At 30.0% G+C, this 9,979-nt stretch overlaps 2 long non-coding RNA genes across 3 annotated transcripts; both read right to left on the minus strand.

Moving 5' to 3' along the window:
- Window positions 1–4,513, minus strand: LOC141447366 (uncharacterized). Its single transcript, XR_012454276.1, has 4 exons — window positions 4,167–4,513; window positions 1,665–1,763; window positions 1,055–1,196; window positions 1–552 (listed from the first exon to the last, which is right to left on the minus strand). It is a non-coding gene; the product is annotated as an uncharacterized lncRNA (long non-coding RNA).
- A 2,516-nt stretch (window positions 4,514–7,029) lies between these two features.
- On the minus strand, window positions 7,030–9,752 carry LOC141447367 (uncharacterized). 2 transcript variants are annotated; one of them, XR_012454278.1, is made up of 5 exons: window positions 9,079–9,752; window positions 8,843–9,000; window positions 8,217–8,332; window positions 7,737–7,852; window positions 7,030–7,296 (listed from the first exon to the last, which is right to left on the minus strand). It is a non-coding gene; the product is annotated as an uncharacterized lncRNA (long non-coding RNA). The 2 variants fall into 2 exon arrangements; XR_012454277.1 differs by lacking the exon at window positions 7,737–7,852 and having other exon boundaries at window positions 9,079–9,751.
- Between the last annotated feature and the right edge of the window lie 227 nt (window positions 9,753–9,979).

Below are 9,979 nucleotides of genomic sequence, written 5' to 3' on the forward strand. Positions count from 1 at the left end.
GAAGCGGTAAAATAATAAGCTAAGAGCGAGTGTAAGATAGTCCTGTATAAGTCTAGTAAGATGCAAACAGGGTTAAATATGAGTGTAAGTTGAACCTACTACATAAGTCTAGTGAGTTTCTAACGTAGTTAAATGTGAGTGTAAGATGAATCTATATAAGCTTAGTGAGTCGTCAACATGGTTAAATATGAGTGTGAGACACTTCTATATAAGTTTAGTTAATCAGAATTTGCCACTAGGTAGCAGTGCTGTAACCTTCCTCTATATAAACGGCAACAGCACAGATTCTCGTCAGTACGACTTGAGTAATGCAGAGGGGTAGGTCGCTCTGTCTCTCCAAACGTTTGTTATCTAGTCTAGTCTAACATTCATCACCTCTATCCCAAAGAATCATGAGTGAAGGAGATGTTGTCGCTTCGATGGTTCATATCATTTTTAATAGATTCCTAACCAAATTAGTGGGACTGGATTGATGTGTTACGTCTTTTTCACTTGGGCTTCCATTGTTGGACAGTTTTGCAGGCAGTACTCTGGAATTCCCAGTATTTAATCCTGAAAATTAAGATTATTGTAATTAAAATGTAATGAATTGCACCTAGCATAAGAAGCTATAGAAACACATCTGTAACAATTTATGTAGGAAAAAAGATTAAATAAAGACAAATGTAATTAAACTAAAGAATTTATTTATTTTTTTAAACCTAAATCTTTTCATTCAATGATAATGAAATATATTTCTAAAAAACTCACATTCCTCAGGAAAAAAATTAATTTGATTGAAAAAATAAAATAACACAATCTACTAGCATTATTATTACGAAATAATTTTTGAAAATTAATTAAAAAATTATTAGCTTGAATAAAAATAGTGATTGGAAAAATTATGCAGAATTCACTTGCGTTTGATGTTGAATTTTTCAATTAAATTACTGCTACCTACAATCAACAAAAATTAAAACTTCTTTCAGATACAAAAAAAGAATAATTTGTATGAAAAAAGTTTTGGGTCTTGTTGTATCACTCCTAAAATAATAAATAATAAGATAAGACTTACCTGGATGCGAAAAAACTTCATATTAAAAATGGTCGTGCTGCTGGAATTACAGAAGGACCCTTAAAAATTCATCTCTGGTAAAAGCTGAGCTTAACGGAGCTGCAAGATTACAACAAGCCGATTGATGTTAGCGCCCCATGAACTGAAAAAAATATTAAATTAAACATGAGTAGGAGCATTCACGAATTCTCGTCACAACATACGAATTGAAATTTTCTTTAAATATAAAACTTTTCCTTAAACATAATAATGAAGTAATTCTATATTTCACATGTTAAATATTATAGAATTTTAAGAGCTTCCTCAAAACAATAAAATAAAATCGGGAAAAAAGGATTTTCCTAGATACAGGACAAAAAGTTTGAGGTCATTAACAACGCGAATAATAAGATCAATGCGAACAGAAGAGCATTTACTATTTTCCGAAAGATTTTTGATTGGGGAGAGTGAATTCGTTGACAATTGGAAAGGTAGTAGTACCCCATGATTTCTGCATAACAACTTGTAATTATTATAGGCAACAAAAAGTATGAATAGTAACGAGTGCTTGGTGGATATTAAAGTAACAGTGAAAAATTAAAGGGTCAAGTGACAAAAATAAGCAAAATACCTTATGAAGCCGATACAAAAGGAAAGGTCTTGTTCACACAACACTTGCTCCAGACTTCTCATTCTACTCCTGCTTGTAGGCACTGCTACCTTCTTCATTCTTGTTACAAAAAGTCAAAAATCATTACCTACGTAGGTTACTTAATATCATAAGGTTCCTTTTTATTAAATCTATGTCTGTTGTTTTAATGACTCCTCAGTTATACTGTTAATGTAATATAAGTAGTCAATTTCATGTACAGATCTAACTCGTACTACAAGCGAATTAAGCTTACCCTACTCATCTTCCTCGTCTTAGAATCTTGACTTGTGGTTTTCGTTACTTCACTTCCATATAGAACTAACACTTCTCGAACCTTACTTTTTTTATAGGTCTTCGTAAAGGCATATAAATTTATTAGTCTTATGAAAAAGAGGTTACGTCCGCAGTGCGTAATAATATTTGTAATTTAGTCCATAGTGCGTCGTATTTTTATTACACCCCTTATCGGTTTCGGTCTTTCAACCATCTCAGTAGTAGACTAACCAGATTAGGGAAAGGACTTCGGCTACACTCCTCTCCCCGGGCCGCTCTACTCTAACTAACTGAGCAGACTGAGTAAGGGAGGTTACGTGCTGTTATCCAAAATATTAACGGATTGTCAAACATTTGTAAAAATTATTAATTAAAATAATTGAATTCTAGTACACGTTAAAAGAATGTTTTTGTTTTTTTTAATTCTATGCGAGTAGTATTTTATAACTGAAAAGTTGGAAATGTATTTTATACGAGGGAGGCGCGAGAATTTAAGTTTAAAACATGGACATTATTGCATTTTCACTTCCAAATAATTATTGTTAAGTAAAATATGAATGGATATGCGATTCTAATCATTTAAAAAATGCGTAAAATCTTTAAAGGAAAACTTTTAATCAGCGAAGAACATGCATATGCTGGTATATTCAAGCATTGTGAATGGCTTTCTGTTTGCATATTTCTAATATTTACATTTCTATCCGTTGCAGAAACACTTCAGTTTTTATAAAACAGAAACCTTATGAAATTGGTTCATAAAGTACAAAATTTAATTAAATGAGAATGACCGATTCTACATTAAAATAATCAATGCATTATAAGACTTACAAGTGGCCCAGATTGGATTTCTCCAAAGGAGCGTTCTTAGTCTTATTCTACATTTTATTTATTCGGTTGAACTAGAAATTTTTTTGATAAGTAATCTGCAATGTCTGCGATGTTCTCCTTCATACTTTTAATAACTAAGACAGAGGAGTATTCTTCATTTACACCGAGTAGCCAACATTCCAAATTACCATTGCAAAATTAATAGAAAATTGAGAACAACTCCTTTACTTTTGTGCAAAAGAATAAGATTTCTGCTTTCGCGTATTAATAACTACGACAGAGGTGGAATGTAAATACAGGGTAGCCCAAATTCGAAGTTACGATTGTAAAATTAATAAAAACAAAAAAAATCTCGTCTAGTTTAACTGGAGAAATTAGGCCAGAGGTGGAATGTATACACAGGGTAGCCCAGAATTTGAAATTATGATTGCAAAATTAATGACAAAATAAGGAGTTCTCATCTTGTTTGACTAGAATGATTGAGATTTCTACTTTATTGTATAAATAACAAAACCAAACTTTGGTTGTACACGAAGGGACGGCCGCATTTGAAGTTACGAGTACAAAATAAAATGAAAAAGAATGAATTCTCGTCTAGTTTGTTTGGATAGATTGAAATTTCTGCTTTACACATTTCATTATCAAGCTAGAGGTGAAATGTACACTCAGGGTAGCCCGAATGGAAGTTAACACTCCAGAATTAATGAAAAAATTAGGAATTCCCGTTTAGAGTTACAAGTATTAGGATTTCTGCTTCAGTGTGTTAATAGTTGAGCCAAATGTGGAATATATAATCAGGGTAGTCTGAATTTTTAGATGCGATTGCAATATTAGTGAAAAAATTAGGAAATTTCGTCTACAGTTACTGGAAAGATTGAGATTTTGGCTTCGGTGAATAAATAACTAAGCCACAGATAGACTGTTCACACAGGGTAGTCGCATTTGAAGTTACAATTGCAAAATGAATGGAAAAATAAAAAATTCTTGAATAATTTTAATGCAAATATTACGATTTGGCGCTAATGGCCACAGACGTCGATGCGCCAAAAAAAAAAAAAAAAAAAAAAAAAATTACGATTTCCGCTTAATACATTTAATTATAAAGCAAGAAGTGGAATGTTCACACCGGGATATGAAGTTACGTCTGAAAAATGAATGTATAAACATTCCAACATTAATGAAAAAATTAGGAATTCTCGTCTAGTTTGACTGGAAAGTTTGAGGTAGGTTACCTAATATTAAGTAAGTTTTTTTTTCTTTTATTAAATCTAAGTAGTCGATTAAATGACACCTTAGTTATACTGTTAATGTAATATAAGTAGTCAATATTATGTTCAGGTCTAACTCGTTCTACAATCAAATTAAGCTTATCGTACTCACCTTCCTCGTCTTGGAATCTTGTCTTGTGGTTTTGGTTAGTTCACTTCGATATAGAACTTACACTTCTCGAACTTTACCATTTACAGGTCTTCGTAAAGGCTTAAGAATTTACTAATCTGATGAGGATCAGGTTACGTCCGCAGTAAACAACACTATTTTAATTTTCAACCATCTCAGAAGTAGAATATCCAGCTTAGGGTAAGCAATTCCACTCCAATTATGCTCTTATGCCGCACTACACTTACTGCTCAGACAGTGTAAGAGAGGTTAAGTAGTGTTATCCAAAATATTAACGAATTGTCAAACATTTGTAAAATTTATTAATTAAAATAATTGAAATTTAGTACTCGTTAAAATGATTGTTTTTATGTGTTTCAGTTCTGGACAAGTAATATTTAGTGCGGAAAAGTTAGAAATGTATTTTATACGGAGGAGGGGGAACGAAATTTAAAATATAGCATTTTCACTGCGAAATAATTATTGTTAAATAAAATATGGATGAATATGTCAAAAAATGTGAAATGAGTAATATGATTAATTTTTCTCCTAATTACTCAGGAACTGTATTTTTCACCGGTTTCTGTATTTGATAGTAATTATTAAGACCAGGGCTAGATTGTGTAAGCTAGGTCGATCTATTGTAAAAACCTGAAGTAAAAATGATTAGAAAAGGTACATTACTCATTACTCATAATTTCACTAGAATACTTATGTTTCCGTATTTAAAAGTTAATTTTAAGACCAAGGGTAGATTATGTAAGCTAGATCAATCAATTTTGGGAAACAAGAAAGAAAACCCATTGGAAAAAGTGGATCAGCAGTCTTCCTGGAGACAGTTTCTTCTATATCCAATACAATCAAGTACAATTAACTATCAAATGCAGAAACAGCAGCATTAAAATGAAATTAAGAGATTATTTCCACTTTTTCCAATGGTTTTTATCTCTTGTTTTGCAAAACACAACAATCCAAAATTTACCAATTTGAAATGACTTTATTATTAACAATCAAATACAGAAACAGCAATATTCAGGGAAATTAGGCAAGAACATCAACTTTTTCCAATGGTTTTTATGCTTTCTTGTTAAAAAAAGATCGAACCTTCATTTACATTCATACACCTGCTTTAATATTAACTATCAAATACGAAACAGGTGTTTTCGAGTGAAATTAGAAGACGATTTCCTTTTCCAATGGTTTTTACTTGAATTTCAAAATAGAACGTCCTACTTGTACAATCCAGCATTGTCTTTAATATTAATTATCTAATGCAGAAACAGCTGGATTCATGTGAAATAAATAAATAAATTCAACGTTTTCTAATGGGTTTTACTTCTTACTTTTCAAAATAGATCGACTCAACATATCTAGCATTGACCGTATTATTAACAATTAAATACAGAAACAGCAGTATTCAGGCGAAATTAGGCAAGAAAACAATCGTTTTTACTTTTCACTTTTAAAAAGATCGTACCTACTAGTACATTGTAACATCAGCCTAAATAAATATCTAATACGAAACAGGAGTTTCCGTGTGAAATTTGAAGACGATTTCTACTTTTTCCAATGGTTTTTACTTCATAATTTTAAAAGAAGTTTGAACCTACATGAAAATTCTTACGCCGGTCTTAATATTAACAATCAAATACGAAGTAGGAGTGTTCGAGTGAAATTAGAAGACGATTTCCACTTTTTCCAATGGCTTTTACTTCTTGTTTTTCAAAATAGAACAAGCTAATTTGCACAATCTTGTAATGGCTTATCAAACATGGAAACAGCTGGATTCATGTGAAATAAAGAAATAAATTAAGCTTTTTCTGATGGATTTTACTTTTTATTTTTCAAAATAGATCGATCCTACATTTATAATTTAGCATTGACTTTATTATTATCTATCATATACGAAATCACTGAATTTCAGTGAAATTGCGAGACCATTTCCACTTTTTCCAATAGTTTTTACTTCTTGATTAATAAAAGAGATCGTCCCAATATGTATAATGTATCATTAGACTTTATAGGAACTATAAAATGCAGAAACATCAGCATTCCACTGAAATTAGGAGACCATTTCCACTTTTTCCAATGGTTATTTCTTAATACTTAAAAAAAAAGTACCTACATCTACATTTTTACATCCTTAATATTAACTCTCAAATACAAAATATATTACCATACATACATCTCAGTGAAATTGGGATAAACGTTCAATTTTTCTAATTCCTTTTTACTTTATTGTTTTTCAGAAATGATAGACTTTACAATAACAATCTAGCATTGATCATAATACTAATTATCAAATAAGCAAAATTAGACGGCAATTGACTTTTTCTATAGCTTTTTACCTCTTACTTTTAACAAAAGATCGTACCTATATGTACATATTACCATTGGCCTCAATAAAAAATTCAAATACTAAACAGGAGCGTTCGGGTGAAAGTAGAAGACGAATTCTACTTTTTCCAATGGTTTTTACTTCTTGATTTTCAAAACAGATCGACCTAACATATGCAACGACGATTGCCTATAATATTAATAATCAAAGCATAAACAGCAACATTACAGTGAGTAATTATGGTAAGAGACTATCTCCAATGGTTTTTTAAACTTTTTTAAAGGTTTTCTTTTTTATTCCTTCCACTCTCGCAGCTACTTCTAACCTTTTTTCAGGTTTTCTTTTTGATTCTTTTTTTAAATTAAACGCTTTTTAACAATAAATCTGTACAAACATGTTAATAAAACATCTTTAACAGTTTATTTTTATTTTTGGAAATTATTTCTTTCATCCTGTTGTCTGTTCGCTATCGAAGTTTTTGAACTTTTCCTATTTTTTTATTTGAGATGAAAAGGAGAATAAATAAGATTCTTTTTTTAAATTTATATTTTTTTTTTATACAGCAAACAAATTAAGCCTTTTATTAAAAACAAAGAACTTGCAATTTAAAGTAAAAACTCTAACATTACATTGTGAAATTAACGTGCATATTACATATATTAACTACAAAACACTTGTTTTATTAATTGATTCTTCACAAAAATCTCCTAGGATAGATGATTTACGTCTATTTCACTTGGGCTTCTATTGATGAACAGTTTTGCAGGCAGTACTCCAGTATCAGAGGTATTTAATCTGAAAATCAACATTATGTACAATCAACAATACTTATGTACTTAAAATAATAAGATTTTACTGAGTTTAGCTTGAATTAAGAACCTACGAAAAAAAAAACATTTATAATAATTGATTATGTATTCATAAAAATTAAATAAATGTGACTGCAATTAAACTAAAGCATTGATATGAAAGTTTAAATCATTTTTTAAAGTTCCTAACCCTTTCTTTCAAAGAAAATGAAATATATTTTCAAAAACATACTTATTATTTTTCCTTTTCAAAAATAATAAAACTTTTTTTTTACCTACAAAGATAAAATTGTATAAGAACAAAGTTTTAGTTTTCGTATTATTACTCTGAACGTAGTAAATAATAGATAAGAATACTTGAAGAACAGTTCCACAATTAGAGAATCTAGTTTAGTTTATTATCAAAATAGAAGGGATGCGAATTACCTCGTAAATACGGTCGTACTTGCTGAAAGTACAGAAGGATCCTTCAAAATAATGAAGAGGGTTACAATAGCGGAAGACGACACGCCCCATCTGCCAGTTTGAGATACTTGATTTAACTGTTGCAAAAAGTATAGTTTTGAAGAAGTAAAAAGACCAATCATATCATATAATTAAATATACTGAATGTACAATGTGTGCAACCCTAAAGTTTATGACAATAATTCACTTCAGTAAACTAATTTGATCACAAAAAACTTAAGATGATAGAGACTCATTAAAGATGTAAGCAGAAGCACTTTTTTTTTTAAACGTAAATCTACATTCCAAGTTCATGTATCTTCTTGATAGTTTAAATTTAGGCAAATCATTGCACTTTCTAGGTATCTAATCTATTACTGTAAACTTTATTATTTAACTTTAGATAATACGACATATCTTAACTGAGAAACAACATGCTGTAACCAGAAAACATGTACTTACTATTGCTGAAGGAGTTAAAATGTGTTACACAGCAAAAAATGTCATCAATGTTATCAACCCAGCCATTTTTTTGGATTGAACTAGTTCAGAATTATCATTAGAATGTCGAAAGAACGCTGAGAACAAAAATAAACATTATATAAACTATTATTTATACCATTGTTTTCATTGTAATTTACAAACATTTCGATAAAAATCAATTTTCAATAAGTTAAATCTAGTGGTGCGAACCTTGCAAAATGCAAGGTCCATAATTATAGGACGTTATTTAACTTTACATTATTAATTTAAATTTCGTGGAGATTACTCTCCCCTTTAAATGAGAGAAATGTGAATATTTACGTGGAAGTTCATAATTCCCAAATAAATAATCGTAATTTGCAATTTATTTTTACAGTAATAAAGTATTACCATGTTGCGAACTAAATCTACCTACTTATGACCGCTGAAACATTTTTATGAAACAAAATAATGAAGAGTAAAATCAACTTTTTAAAATTACACACTTACACTTAAAATGCATCTACTATCAACTGTCTTGGAAACATGTCAATTTCATAAACACTTCTAATCACATCAACTCGTAATTCAAAATAAAAGTATACACAAAAAATTATATTGCTTACCTGCAAGAAGTCATTAACGTAGTAATGAAGCAAAAACAAGTTTTTTAATTTCCTAGGAAGTTATCGCTTAATGCAAATAGATAATACAATCAGTTTTCTAAGGTATGTAAAGTTCTCACTCACTTAGTTACAGCAGCATCAACTTAAAACTATCAATCCTAAGTAAAAAGAAAACATCAAATTATGAGGTATACAGGAAATTTTGTTAGAGGAAAACTTCTTTTTAAAATACTAACTTATCATCATGGATGAAGAATATTTAATAAATAAAGCAAATTATTACTGTTGCTACATAATATAGAGAATATTTGGACAAAACCGTACTACCTTTTTACCCAACTGACTTTCCGGACAGTTGTTTGGTCAAGGAGGTTATTTAATGTTTATTTTAATAGTGTAAAAGTAGATATACATGCTACCTAGCGGTGATCCTTGAAACTAATTCCTAAGTGATTACATCTTTTTAGTTCAATCAATTGTCGCTAGAAAGTACTGGCATGATCTTAATACGTCAAGTTTCTTTCCATTCCTAATTTTAACATAAGAACAGGATTTATAAAATTTCTAATAAGGTGGCCCAATTTCTTTTATTCAAAAATAAGGACTTCAATTTCTGATTTAGTCTTTGATTTAAATAGAGCAAATACCAAAGTAATATATTTATAAATTTCGTTCCCTTCACAAGTATAAAAGAACCAACCAATCTTATGAAAGTATTTTAATAATTATGGGACGATAATTTTGGTACAACAAGCGACCAAAATTCTTAATAAATCTCCTTAAGATGTATTGATATTTCACTATTTTCAATTGACGTAACTAAAATGTACATAAGTAAATCAATAAAAACTTACAATTTTTATAAGAAGTTAAAGAAGTGGAGTAAAAAATTGTCTAAAAGTTTAATTTAATTTAATTTAAAGTTTAATTACATTTGGAAAAAATTTAAATTGAAGCTTCATTTGAGCTTTAAAAAATGTACTGTCTCTGTTAGCCTACTCCCGGGAGTAGTTGCCCGGGGAGCACCACGAGGAGGTAGAGATCAGTTTTCGCTCCCCAAAGAACGCCTTTCTACCCACATCCGCATTCTAGGTGGTCATTTAAGCAGGCATAGGGATACGTAGAACTCCATAATAC

This window comes from Rhodnius prolixus, unplaced genomic scaffold, assembly GCF_049639745.1.
Source record: "Rhodnius prolixus isolate KJV_2025 unplaced genomic scaffold, Rpr scaffold_7, whole genome shotgun sequence".
Classification (NCBI taxonomy): Eukaryota; Metazoa; Arthropoda; class Insecta; order Hemiptera; family Reduviidae; genus Rhodnius; species Rhodnius prolixus.